Source organism: Oreochromis niloticus, linkage group LG5 (genome assembly GCF_001858045.2).
Source record: "Oreochromis niloticus isolate F11D_XX linkage group LG5, O_niloticus_UMD_NMBU, whole genome shotgun sequence".
NCBI lineage: Eukaryota > Metazoa > Chordata > Actinopteri > Cichliformes > Cichlidae > Oreochromis > Oreochromis niloticus.
The window spans coordinates 26,896,496-26,910,135 of NC_031970.2; the positions used below are offsets into that span (position 1 = coordinate 26,896,496).

The 13,640-nt window shown below is 40.0% G+C and overlaps 1 protein-coding gene across 7 annotated transcripts in view; it reads left to right on the forward strand.

Moving 5' to 3' along the window:
- dlgap4b (discs, large (Drosophila) homolog-associated protein 4b) overlaps positions 1-13,640 on the forward strand; it is a 117,237-nt gene that overhangs the window by 62,232 nt on the left and 41,365 nt on the right. For 6 of the 7 annotated variants that reach the window (XM_025907386.1, XM_025907383.1, XM_025907381.1 and 3 more), the window contains one exon: positions 10,950-10,998. The gene's annotated coding sequence lies outside the window, so the exon portion shown is untranslated. Of the gene's footprint in view, positions 1-10,949; positions 11,032-13,640 lie in introns of all 7 variants that reach the window. The other variant, XM_025907382.1, reaches the window with a different exon arrangement.

The following is a 13,640-nucleotide window of genomic DNA, read 5'->3' on the forward strand; positions in this document are numbered from 1 at the left end:
CCGAGAGAATATTGAGGGGCAATTCTGAATGTTATATATAAAAAAAACATATAAAACAACATTTATGTAGCTGATATGGCATAACTCAGTCATAATGTTTGTACATTTGTGCACGGGGAATTATGTACTGCAAGAAGCAATGAAAACATGATTGATTGTGACTTCAGTCATTTTTCTGTAGCCTCATAGAGCCAATAGCTCAAAGCTCTTTTGTAGCATTGTATGTGCAAACATACAAAGATTCTTACACAGATGCAGAATATTTTTGATTCATCCAGCATTTAGAACTCTTTGTTGAGACTTGGCATGTCTGTGCCACATGGGGGTTCACCCCAAACCTGCTATTCTCTGTGAGAGGTTTATCCAGGGCAGTCAGACTATTGAAAGTAGATTTTGCACGCTGTTATAATAAATCAACAATACATTGGAAGATATCCTCTTTAAACACTGGCATTCATTTAAGTGAATCTTTCACTGAACACTTCCGAAACAAATAATCCTGCAAAATCACACGTACACACATTCATTTGGAAAACACAAGCACAAACTTGTGAATCTCAGAGATGAAAATAAGTGGAAGTCTAAATTTAAAGGGTTTTTATTACCATCTTAGCACCCTCGATCACACAATTTCAAGTACGTACTTAACAGTCTTGTTACTACTTAATACTTATACACTGATGTAAATGAGCTCTTAAAGCACTCTGAAGAAATGTCATGTTCATTCCAAGCTAGCTCCATACTTACCCCCTCTGCTATGCTGCTCTCACTCTCCATCTGTCAGTGGAGCCCTATACGCTTGTCATCTGTGTTGATCTGCATGTGCTCGTTTTCATGTACGTACGTGGTTGGTAAACCACATGCATGAGGCTGCACTTCCCTGTCTTCAGCTTCTTAACATTGCCTTATTGCTGCAGTCTGAGAGAGACGGACATTCAGGAAGGGAGACAGGTGCTTTCTGAGTTCCTGCCTCTTTTTGTCCTGTGTCTGAGTCTGTGTTAATGCGCCAGTGTGTATCCTGGGGTTCATGTTTCAGTGCTTCTGTGTAATTGCATACGTGTGTCGCTGTGTATGCTTCTTGTGCATTTTGGTTCCATGGTGTATGCATCCATTCAGTGTGTGTGTGTGCATCTGTGTATCTGTGTGTGTCTATTAGCTGAAGGCAGTGCCTCATCCTCTCTTGAGCCAGGTCCTGCAGAGTTAGCATGCTGCTTTCACAGTCAGCCTGCATTTTATCAGCAGTCTCCATTTATACCGTCTGCCACTCGACAGTCCACAGCTGAAACATAGTATATGGATTCTCTTGCTTCCAGTATGTGCCACTGAGGGCAGCTTAGTGTGGACTATATTTAATGTTCAGTCGTATTAGAAAACAGAACACCAGGGTCTTTCATTTTCAAAACAAACAGAGTTACTTACAAATGTAATGAAGGTATTTACCAGCAGGTCCTTGGGTGTTTGTGGTGTGTACTGATTAAACAGACCCATATGTAGCTTGTATGTCAATGGAATACATAATGCACTGCATTTTTATATTGCAACATGAAACCTAAAAAGCAATGCAAAAGCATATATTTACTGACAGAGAGAGCTTTCCAAGCTTAAACAGAGTGTACTGGACCAGGGATTGGTGTTTCCAAGCTCATCTATTTTTAATTAGGGGTTTCTCTAATTGATTTGGGTAGCTAATTGATGGTCAGGTAACATTTAATTCATGGAAATAAAAAGGAACTAACTTCTTTGTCAACAACCACTTTCCTCTGGAGGTTCCATTAGATTAATGTCATAAGCTTCTCATTATAATGATCCAGGCAAAGTAAATGTTTTTCTTCTCCATTATATCCAGGATCTTCTCTGTGGTCTTCCTCTTTTTCATCTGCAACATCCTGGATATATGCACTGTCCCTTCTCAGCACATGTCCAAACCATCTCATCCTAGCCTCTCTAACTTTGTCTCCAAACTGATCAAACCTGAGCTGATCCTCTGATTTCTAATCTTGTCCATTCTGGTTACTCCCAATAAAATCTGTGCATTTTCTGCTCTGCTACCTCAAGCTCCATCTCCTGTCTTCTGTCAGTGTTGCCATACATCATAGTATGTCTCACTAACATTGTATAAACCTTCACTTTCAGTCTTGAGGCTTTGCTTTGGTCACAATAAATAAATAAACTGTGCAAGTTCAGTAAAGTTTTTTTTTTAAATTTCTCGAAGAATGAAATCAATATATCAAATAAGTAGTGCCTTTCCACTGCACTGCACAGCGAGGCAAAGTTGTTTACCCAGTGCTCTAATGAAGTTCATCTAAATGTCTGATAAACACATTGAATTTGCAATGTCTTCTTCATAAAAAATATGCAGTCATTTTGCCAGAGGAAAGCTTTTAGTGTGCATTAGCACTAACTTAACACAGGTTTGGTACAAATAAGATGTCAAAATAAGAATTATGCATGTGTGAATGTGGGAGGCAGGAGTGAAAAATAAACTTCAAACCACAGAGATTGGAGTAGAGCCCATAATAGTATTGAAATTTGGACATCGAGAGGCTTTTAAAAACAACTTTTTTGTCTGGGGGAGGGCAGCTCATTAATGAGACCATAGTTGAGCTGAGATTGGTTCTGCCACCTCAGCATAACTTTTATACTCGATTCTTCTACTAATATCTGGCTTTTCATTTTGAGAAGTTGAAGAGATTGTAGGTGAAATTTTAAAAAAAAGGACAAAGTGTTTAGAATGATAATTACACCGATCAGGCATAACATTATGACCACCTTTCTGATATCGTGTTAGTCCCTCTTTTTTGCCAAAGCAGCTCTGATCTGTCGAGGCACGGATTCCACTCCCTGAAGGTCCGCTGTGGTATCTGGCTCCAAGATGCCCCCAAGGATTGGACTTGTTTGTACAGCAAATCCCATAGATGGGAATTGGATTGAGATCTGGGGAGGCCAAGTAAGCGCCTCAAACTCATTGTTGTGCTTCTCAAATATTTCCTGAACCATTTTTGCTTTGGGGCAGGGCGCATTAGCCACAGCCACAGACATCAGGGAATACCGTTTCTATAAAAAGGTTACATGGTCTATAACAAGACTTAGGTGGGTAGTGTGAGTCAAAGGACCCAAGGTTTTCAGCTGAAGAATTCCAAAACGGCCACACTGCCTCGGACGGTTTGCCTCTTCCCATAGTGCATTCTGATATCAGCTCTTCCCCAGATAAGCGATGCACACACATCCGGCCATCCACTTGACGTAGAAGAAAACGTGATTCAGCAGACCAGGCCACCTTCTTCCTCCGTGGTTCAGTTCTGATGCTCATGCATCCATTGTTGGCACTTTCAGCGGTGGACTGTGGTCAACAAGGACACCCTGACTGGTCTGTAGTTATGCAGCCCCATACACAGCAAACTCTGATGGACTGTGCATTCCCACACCTTTCTATCAGAACCAGCATTAACTTTTTTGGTGATTTCACTTTCGGTAGCTCTTCTGTCGATCGGACCATACGGGCCAGCCTTCACTTGCCATGTGTGTGTCTCAGTGAGCCTTGACCATGTCGTTGTTCATCACTGTTGCTTCCTTGGACCACCTTCGAAAAATACTGACGGAGATGTTCTGACCCAGTCTCTAACTATCACAGTTGGGCTGTTGTCAGACTTCCTCAAAAATTTACACTTGCCCATTTTTCCTGCTTCATACGCACCTTGTGGACAAAATGCTCCCTAATTTATCGCAGCCACTAACAGTTGGCTTGATGAAGAAATAATCAGTGTTATTAACTTATTCTGTCAGTGGTCATAAGGTCATGGCTGATCGGTGTAGAATTATAATTTTGCTTTTAGTTGTTTTTTATTTATTTTCGGAAGAGTTTGAGTTCAGTCATCCTGCTCTGGATACATATTTTGTCGATGGCACGTTTAAAAAAATTGAGAGCAATTTTTTGAAGTAAATTGTTGCTGCTGTAATCAAATACTTATCTGGTAACCCAAAATCAAATAAAAAAACTAAAGTGGAAGACCGATTGATCTTTGTCTAGTGCCCATACCACATTCCCTGTAGACCTAATGTTTTATATGGAAGTTATTGGAACCCAACTGAAAACTCATTAAATTTCAAGAGCAGAAACTTGGCATCCACTGAAGCAGTTTTATTTTCAACTTCAACTCATAGGATAGCCTGAGCTGGCTGTTTTTCCAGCACTTTCTCTCCCTCATTTTTTCTGTATTCCATCTCCTCGCTCGGAGCACGGAAGCAGCAAAGTTCAAAGAATTAATATGAAAAAATACGCTAGTGCGCAAACATTTTTTCATACACTGCAGAGCCCTGGAGTTCTGTACTTTCACTGAAATCAAGTAGCTTGTATGAGAACCAAATAGTCTAAATGGATCTATGTTCAAGTTGAAGAACGTTTTGACTTTGCCCAGTAAAGAGAGAATGTGAAATCACCCTTTTACAAAGAATCTGTCTTGTTTTTTCAGTGTTGTGCACATTTTGCCTCTGTGTAACTTTAAATCTGAAAACTCTAGTGGTTAAACATAGTTAACATGTTTCACAGTTATGCTGCTCAGTGGGTCTTACTGAACCCCATAATAATAAAAGTAATACCTTTTATGGTGTCTCTGATATCCCCGAGTTGGTACTGTTCCTGCATCATTACAATAATTAGTTTTTTGCTTATATAAAACTCTCTTCTGGAACAAGTGGTAAGCATTTAAAGTGTTTTCTTTGTTAATTTATATAACAGAACATATGATCAAGTTTGCTTTGCTGTTATCAAAATATAGGTTACATGTTGGTTTGCTAGTCATAGTTTTTACTAGCATTAGCCGTCTTCTTGGCTAATGCTAACTGAGTGGCAAAGTGACTGGTCAGTTGCAAAATGTTGATCCTGGACCAACATTATGATGATGCTATATGAACAACACCAACACGTGGATATCAGATCTTTTATTCCTACACAATTCCCAGATTGTTACCTTTACATCGTGTCCCTTGTGTACCAGCTAAAAAACTGTCAGCAGGACAGCATCTCTTAACTCAGAGACATGAAATGCTAAATACAAGGACATCTTGTTGGGAATAACTTTCTAGAATAGACCAGCTTTTTAGTCTCCAAATTTTGATTAGCTTTATTAACAATCTGTTAATCATAACTTTTCATGAAGCAAAGGATGTCAGAGGGTAATTGTTTTCAAAGTTGTCTTTGCATACAGCCGCAAGGCAGGGTTACAAAAATGTCTTTATTTCACCTGGATAAGATACTCAGAAAGGCCATTTTTTAATTCAGCAATAAATGATGATGTGCAGATAATGTCGGCACATGTTTTATATGCACTCACGTACCTCGCTCTCGCACCAGGCGCAAACACACATACACACTCCTTTAATTATTGCAGAGATCACATTTAATCCAGTTGCCGGATCTGCTGCCAGCTACTGAGTCATTAGAATAATTATATCACGCAGAGATTTTGCGAATGAGCGTGTGACTCTTTCCAAAAGCGTTGTCACACCGCCTCACTTTTTGGGATTTATCTTCAGTCACACTTAAGTTGCCTCCCATCTGCTCATTGAATACTACAAATTGTATAAGTGTCCTAATCCTGATCCTCCTCCTCGTCATCTTTAACGAAATGCCTCAACAGATTTCTTAAAGACACTCACACGTCTTGGCCTTTTCATCAGTCTTTTCCTCTTTAGCGTTCGTCTTTTTAAAACATTTATGTTACTGGGTGGACAACCATGAAGGAGTCAGAGCCTTTGAATAATCAGTGTGGTTGATAATGACACTTAGAAGTGGAATTTCATAGTGTAGAACTGATGACTTAGAATAGTTTTTTGCACTTTTCAAAGACATATTGACGACATTTTTCACATTAATTATCATGTATGTATAAAGTTGCAATAAAGTAGATATAAAAAAAACAAGGTACAAAGGAATATTACATTTCATGTGTAATTGCGCATAATAATATGCTTCTTAACTTTCCTTGGCAAATTTTCTTAAGTATGCATTTGTTAGGTATTTTCCTGGCACTGAACAAATGTGCATCCAGGCTCGAAATTGCATTTGGTTTGCATTCAAACTTGCTCAGACGATACATTATTGCAGATTTTATTTCTTTAGGCACACATGCATGCAAACATATTCACAATAAAATACTCAAAAAGATCATTCGCTTCCAAAACAGCAACTTAACTAATGTTCCACCAATATGGCATCTGTACCAGTCAGGGTCTAACATTGATAAGTGGTGTGAACGCTTTTAGTTATTCTTATTATTATTATTAGCAGAAGTATTAGTATTAATGTTATTGTTTCTGTTTTGCAATTTTAGCATCCAAGCACATCAATGTACTTACCTGTATCTGCTCAAATCTATAGCCTCGATCTCTGAGTCATTTCAAGGCCCGACACTTTAATATATCAGTGTCTTCAAGGTTTTGTCTTTACAACCCAATTTTCCCAGTTAGTTTTAGGCATAATTTATAAACTGGTTCAGGTTTTGATTAAATGTAAATAAGCATGTTGTAACTCATGTGTCTGTGCACTTTCTCCATAATAAAAGGATTAAACTTCATCAGGTGAGTGCCTGAAGAGAGCTATAATTGTATTAATGTAAAACAGCTGTGATTACATTTCCCTCAACAGATATTTGCTGTTTTAGTTCAGGTATATAGGAATATAATTTCTAACAACCAGGGTTGTTATACAGGCCTTGACCCGAATCATAATTAAACACCGGCTGGATATTGCCAGTGCACAAATGAGTCAAATTATGTTCATTGAGCCACTCAAAATACACCAAACATATGATGGTTTATTTAACACTAGCATATGTCTGGTGTTAAATACCAGTAACTGTCGTTTAGTGGGATTTCATGTCCTCACGATTTAAACATCATCACAGACTTTCTTTTTTTTTTAATTTGGCTCAAACGTTTGCTTGAGTACACTGACCTCATAAACTTTAATAGAAAGTGCTAGTTTTAGTGCACATGTGGACAGACGTGGATATTAACTGCAACTTTATTAAGACAAATATGGGATGAACTGGAGCATTTGAAGTGCATCTGGATTCAAAGTTAGAATGTGGTGTGTCCTACCTCTATGAGCTGCTGCTTCTGCTTTTGGTTTTACGCAGATGGGGAAAAAAGTGGATTCAGAATGTGCTGGCTAGCTGGAAATTTCAGCTGTATTGCAACAGATCAACAAGAAGTAGTTATATTTCAAAAACAGCGGTAACACAACAGTAACCTTTCTTGTTCTTTAGCAGTCTCTCTGGGTTGCAAGGGAAACTTTGTAGAGCTCCCTAACTTCCACTTCAGACCACAATGAGAGTCAAGAGCACTTAAAGAGGTCTTTACAGGCCAGCGTTTATATGTAGTTCAATAGTATAGTGTAGTGTGTTCATGTGCAGCTGCTTGTGCATGTACTAAAACATGTATACCAAAGCTTCGCTGAAACACACAGCAGAAATACCTGATAACAAACTGTTTTAAGTATAATCCATGTTTTAGCTGTCATGAGACGTGGTGACATTCCTCATATTGACGCGATAGCATCTCACAGTTGCAGTTTTGTCGACTTCACATCCATGATGCAAATTCCACTACATCCCAAAGGTGCTCTGTTGGATTGAGATCGGGTGATTGTGGCAGCCATTTGAGTACAATAAACTCTCATGTGCAAGAAACCAGTTTGCACTCGGTTTGGTCTTCTGCTGCTGTAGCCCATCTGTTTAAAGGTTTGATCTGTTGATGTGTTCAGAAATCCTCTTTTGCATACCTTGGTTATAACAAGGGGGCATTTGAGTTACTATTGCCCTCCTGGCCTCCTCTGACCTCTGGTATTTTCTGTTTTTCTCGCTTTTCTCTGCAAACGTCAGAGATGCTTGCTGATCTACTGGGATTTGCCTGCACAGTTTCTGAAATACTCAGACCAGCCCATCTTACAACAACAACCATGCCACATTCAAGTCACTTAAATCACCTTTTTCTCTCCACACTTCCCCATTTGAACATCGGCAGGTCGTCTTGAAGATGTCTTCACACCTAAATATATTAAGTTGCTGCCATGCGACTGACTGAGATGTTTGTTTGATTAGATGTTTGCTTGAAGGAATAGTTGAACAAGTGTACCTAAAAAGTGGCGAGTTTGTGTATTTACCTGCAAAATTAGAAACATTGATCTTAATTTAGCCTAGCTTAATCACAAATTCCCCTGCATACGTTCAGTTCAATGCATTCCATCCAATGGAGAGATTTCCCAAAGCAGATATTTATAATGCATTCCATAAATGAAGGGCCTAATCAGCAGATCCCGCCTCAATCGGTTTTCTAATCTCATTTCTAATTTATCTCACTCTGGCCCCCAACAAACCCGGTGCTGTGAAGTGCATTTTGACATCAATCCTTCAAATTTGCAGTGGGCAGTAAAGCAAGGCAAAAGTGGTTTGGCATGAATCCCATTCACAATTCAATGCATAAAACTCCATAAAGTTCATTTGTCTTCCATTCAAGTTCATCTGTGCTCTGTGAATGGTTTTAAAGCTGTGTAGATGTGTCTGTTCTTTCAGTGAGTTGAAGAAATCCTTAAGGTGCATGTGGCTGCACATGGGAAACATGAAGAATCAGCTTTACCATAAACATTAGCTGTAGGTACAGTTTTTACTCTGTGTCAAAATAATTGCGATCCATACTGGTGATTGTTCTTGTTAGGGGCCAGGCTTGGTTATGTTCTTGTTCTTGCCATTTAGATTCTTTTGAATAACACTTTACAGCCAATACGAGATGACCTTTAACACTGTTAAGAGGTGTGTGTGTGTGTATGTGTGTTTGCATCTTTGCAATTTTTCTTGACATTTTATCAGAAAAGGTCACAGCACTTTTGAGTTTTGTGTTTGTTGATTCTGTCCCGAAAATCAAAGCTAACCTCTGTGTGTGTTTTTTTCTTACATATTTCACAATGATTGTGGATGTTCAAGGCCCAATGCTGTGTCTATAGCCTGAGTTGTGGTTTAGGAACATGGCATTTCCTATAAGGGTCCACTTCTGAATGTGGCTGAAGGGCAGCCTGCTGTATCATGTTATTGATGCCAGCAACAGGGACACTCCCATACTGTCAAGCAACTTTAAACTCATCCATTAGTTTGATAATCTGCTCAGAAATAACTTTGATTTTTTCTTGCCATTGCCTTAATAGGTCCTACTATTTTTCTGCTACTTAGGGGTATGACAAGATGTTGAGGTTGTCAGGGGTCACCGCTAACATTGTTTTGCCCATAGAAATATGTCACACTTTGAGGTTACAGGAAGAAAAACAGCTCAGTTAGTTCACGGTTCCCTGCATTCAAATGTCTGAAAGAATTACACTTTACGTGTGCAAAAAGGCATTGTGGCTAAGAAAACATAACTCTTTTGATCAACAGACTTATGATATTACACCGCCTCAGTTCTGAATATTAAAGTCATTGGTCAATGTTTTAATTTAAAATAACTACTGTTTCCTCACAGGACTGTTGTTGCACTGATAGAAATGCAGATGCATCTCCATTAGCGAGTTGACGCGGATCGCCCCGTGCATGTGGCTGGACGGCGCTAACGCGTTAACGAGCTAACCGCACTAATGCATTGTGCACGGCGCGTCAACTCGCTAACAGAGACTTGCGGCGTTAATGCGGTCATGGCGTTTTAATGAGATTAACACAGACAGCACTATTTATTATATAAATTTGCAGCAGTTTTTGCTTGAGTGGGTCACCAGATTTAAAATTGCTCAAACAGGGTATTTTGTATTTTAATTACCCTCATCTATTTTAAACAATAACCTACTCTCATCAGTTCTGACTGACAGCTCATATATATATATATATTTATTTCTAAACTTCACTGTTGTCTTTAAACCTGCACGAAAGATCTTGTGGGCGGGTTCTGTATCTTCGTTTGCATTGAATGCTTGTGTTGTTTGTGTGGCATCCACACTCTTTGTTTGCTTCCCACATGAATGCGTAAAAACATCAAAGAGAATATTTTCGAAAGTTGTCATACTTCGGGATGAAGCCTTGGCATGACACACTCTGCACACTGAATACTAACACCAAGGTTGTGCCCTTCTACTCACTGTATATTTTAGTCCTTGTGGCATTGATGAACAAAGCCTTCTTTTCACTGAAGTCCTGAGGAGAAGCTCAATCCATAATGCAAAATAAGAGTTCTGGGATGCCGTTTGATGCCTGACCTTCGAGGGTGGTTCTCCCAGGATTTTAGATGGCACTTGTCAAAGTGTGGACCTTTTGTACTTTCCGGTGAGAAGCCTGAACTCCTTCTCTTCTTTTCCTAACTAAGGCAACATGAAATTAAAAAGAAAGCTGTCCACAGAGAGACTTTTTTTGTCCAAGCACTGATCATACTCCTCTGTGTGGAGTCTGTTATATCACAGAGTCCACACAGGACAAAACAGTGAGTGGACGACTGCTTTGAAAGGCCTGGGGTCAAAAGATTTGTGATCCCACGCTGTCATAGTTTCTGTAACACTGCAGGTGTTATAAAACCAGCCGGAATATGAATGAGTGGGAGATTGCCATGATTGAAATGTCCTAAAGCAACTCTGTGCCTTTGTAATATCCTCCAAGGTGTGGGAGAGGCAAAAGATAGCGAAAGTAGGACACTCGGGCGTAAAGCAGAGACAACAAGGTGGAGCTGCTTGCTACTTTGCTGGCCTGAGCCTGCATACAAGTTGCCCTCAGGCACTGGTTCACAATCAGTATATTTTGTCCTGATTTGCAATGCTGCATGGCAAAGCCTTATCCTCAGCTCCGTGTGCTCCCCGTGTGTATAATGTGTGTGTGTGTGTAGGTGTCTGTCGCAAAACAGCTTAACAAGGAAAGCATGACATGATTATATGAGTTCATAACACACAGAAATGTTGAAACACTTTTTCTTTGTATATCTTCCAGAAGAGCTCCCCCAACTCAGATCGAGGCTTCTGAGAAATGAGCTGCCAATGTAAGTCCCTTGGCTGACCTCAGCACTTCGCTGGTAATGTTGCTTTTAAATTAATTAAACTGACTGAAAGTTATAATTGAGTACACAAACACTCGTGCATGCACAGAGTCATAACCTTGTACCCCAAACCTTTCCCTCACTTCACCTCACTAACCATCAGGGACAGGGTTTGCCACTGACATACACTAATTTATTAGCAGCTAATTGCTATCCCTTGCAGACATTCTGGTGGGACATCAAAGGATGACACTCCTCAGGAGAAACGATTGAAATTCAAATTTCAAACAATACCCTTTCCCTCTGTATCGTGCTACGGACTCGCCGCCTTTGGTTTTAGTTTGTCATCCCAAGTGCATGGAAGGCTTAAGGCTTTATCAATAATGGATGAGGATGTGAGACTTTACAGTGGGTTTTCCAGGAGATTCGGTGCTTCCATTTAAAGCCCTGCAAGACTGGCACTCTGTATACCTGGAAACTGCTGTTGTCGCTTTGAAGCAGTTCTTGAGGCAGTATAGTCGCTCAGTGCTGCTTACAGAAAAAGATAAGAAGCTGTAACTTTCAGAGAAGCACCGCAGCTGTACACATGGGATTTTAGGGTGAAGTCTATGCTGCGGTCTTTCATAGTGCATTCCCTTCTAAAAGCACGCTGTAGCAAGCTCAGGCCCACACAACAAAGGCACTGCAAAAACGTCCCATTTGTATCATATTATGACCCAGTGTGAACTGCAGCCTGTTTTCTGTTCTTAGCTGACAGGAGTGGCACCCAGTGTGGTCTTTTGTTTCGAGATTTGACTCAAGACTAGATAACAAAGACACTGCAAAAGCATCGCGTTTGTGTCATATTGTCCTGTAAACATTGTAATGACTGATTTTGTATGGACAGCTTGGAGCAGTTCAAAAATCTGTTGACTATCTGGTATTATTTCATATAGTATGTTTCCCACTTACAAACTATGAGAATTAGCAGACACATCATTTGCATTTTGTTTACTAGGCAATTATAAAATCAGCATTCAGCATTTACGCTTTGTTTCTTCGCTAACTCTGGAGGGAAAAGCTAAGTCATTAGTAGCTAAATGCTTTATATGCTAGTTAATGACTTTGTGTTAATGGTGGTATATATTCAGCTTTTTTGGAGCACCTTTGCTGTAACCATGGCTAGAAATTCAACTACTGAAGACCATGAGTAATAAGCTTAAGGCCTAGGGACTGTTTGACGACCTCCTGTGTATTTCCTGAGTGGTTGGCAAGGAGTTGTTGGAGGCTGCTAGCTGTCGCTGAGTGAAATGGGTAGCAAAGAGAATTCTGGACCAAAAACTTCTTTGTGATTACTTTAGGGGCTAGCGGATTGCCAAGATCTCCCTTTGTTTACATGAAAGATGTTGACTTACGTGCAAACATTTGCTAATTAAACACCAAGCTATAATGAAACTTCAAAATAGCATAAAGCAAACAGAGAGCACTCTCCTTCAAAATAAAAGCTGTGCCTTACCTGAAACCAACAAATTTCAAAAGATGCACTTTTTATTTATTTGTCCTATACCCATCACAGTTTCACTACAATTTAGTGAGAAGCTGGCAAGTGTTTTGCAGACAAATCAGCAACTTCTATGGGCAGCAATCTGCAACAACCAAAGAAATCACAAGGACGTTTTCAGTGGAGCACCATCTCAAAGAGTACCTCTTTTTGACCAATTTCACCTAGCGACTTCCAGCAACCTCCAGCTACCGATCACAGTGTATCAGGGAACACACATTTTTCCTAGCAACTGGTATTTACCAGCATGTCCCTGACTGATCTCTAGCCATGTGTGGTTGGGGCTTTAGCCGTGTACCTGCCAGCAGCCACTCACAGCTAATCTGGGAAGACAAATTTTTCCCTACCAAGCCATGGTGGCTAGCATTAGGCCCCAGTCACTCAGAGACTGGGGCATCAATCATTAAAACAGACAGTTGTGTCTGTTTTATTTGGTAATTGCTTATGGACCCTACAGAAATGGCTTTCAACCCATGCAAACATTCCCACGCAGAGCTTCAGAAAGCCAACACCGCCTAGCTCAACTCTGCGTGGGTCAGATGCCGATTGATTGACAAGTGACACTCGGTTTTACTTCAGCTCTTTGTATTTTGTAACTTTGCTCCTCTGTGGAGTTGGCTGAAGGATCAGCAACAGCACAAATCAGTTTTACCACATCCTTTGGATACTCCCTCTTTCTGGCAACAGGCGTTCCCTGCTGTCTGCCGATGCAGTGCCAACGGAGAACTATGTTGAACCCATAAAACACTCTGTAGAACTGAAGCCCTCAGAGGTGGATGATAATATTTTCTCACTGCAAATCAGCAGCCTCTCATGTGCCCGTGCCAGGATGTTGTAAACCAGCAAGGTGGAAAAGTGAGTTACATTTTAGACGTGTTGTAAAAACAGCACGGTTGGGCGTTCATTCATTCATTCATTCATTAGGGTCACATTCATTGCAAACATGTTAGTTGATGTAAACCTGCAGAGAAGGTTAGCCACACTCACCAAACATTGTGTAAATTCAATATTATGCGTGTTGCAAAGTGTTTGAAATATTGATGGTGTTTAAAATTAGATGATTTTAATTAGATTCAAACTGTATTTTTGACCTTGTCCATTACAT